This window comes from Rhamphochromis sp. 'chilingali', assembly GCF_963969265.1.
Source record: "Rhamphochromis sp. 'chilingali' genome assembly, chromosome: 1".
In the NCBI taxonomy this organism is placed as follows: domain Eukaryota; kingdom Metazoa; phylum Chordata; class Actinopteri; order Cichliformes; family Cichlidae; genus Rhamphochromis; species Rhamphochromis sp. 'chilingali'.
The window spans coordinates 65,637,352-65,637,999 of NC_137929.1; positions in this window are offsets into that span (position 1 = coordinate 65,637,352).

The window sequence follows — 648 nt, forward strand, 5'->3', positions numbered from 1 at the left end:
GAAACGTCTGGCGGGAGGGAGGACTAGTTTTTTTTCTGTTTATTACTAGCACATTGTAAAAATACAATACTAAATTCTTTCTTGTGTTAATTTAATTGTACTTGTGAAAAACGTAAAGGAATATGCAGTTGCATCCTCTGATTACACTTTAAAGGTTTTATCTGGAAGGAATATTCCAGAGTTTGTGTGTGTTATAATGTGTCATTTTGTTATCTGGCTCTTTTTCTCAATTTTTGTATTTTTTGTGCTCAGGTCTCTTTTGACTAAGAGAACTTGATCTCATTGTTTAAATAAAGGAGCAAATAATAGAAGCAATAGTGTTATATAGTAGTGTAACAATATTATTGTTGTTGTTGTTGTAAGTGTGACAAAAAGTACTAAATCTGGATTAAAGAAATTTTCTTCAACAAAAAAATATGGGGGAAACAATCCACAGTTGATGTTGTATTGGTGCAGTTCTTGTTAAATCTTGTTTTTGGTGTAGTCTGTGCAAGTCTGATGATTTCTTCTTATGGACTTTTTTTCTCTCTCCTTGTGACTGTCACTGTCACTTTGTGAATAATATGAAAACATTTTAATCCAGAAACTCAATTTTCTTCCTCCTTTTATAGCATCCAACATCCACCCAGAATATTTGAGAGTATGTGC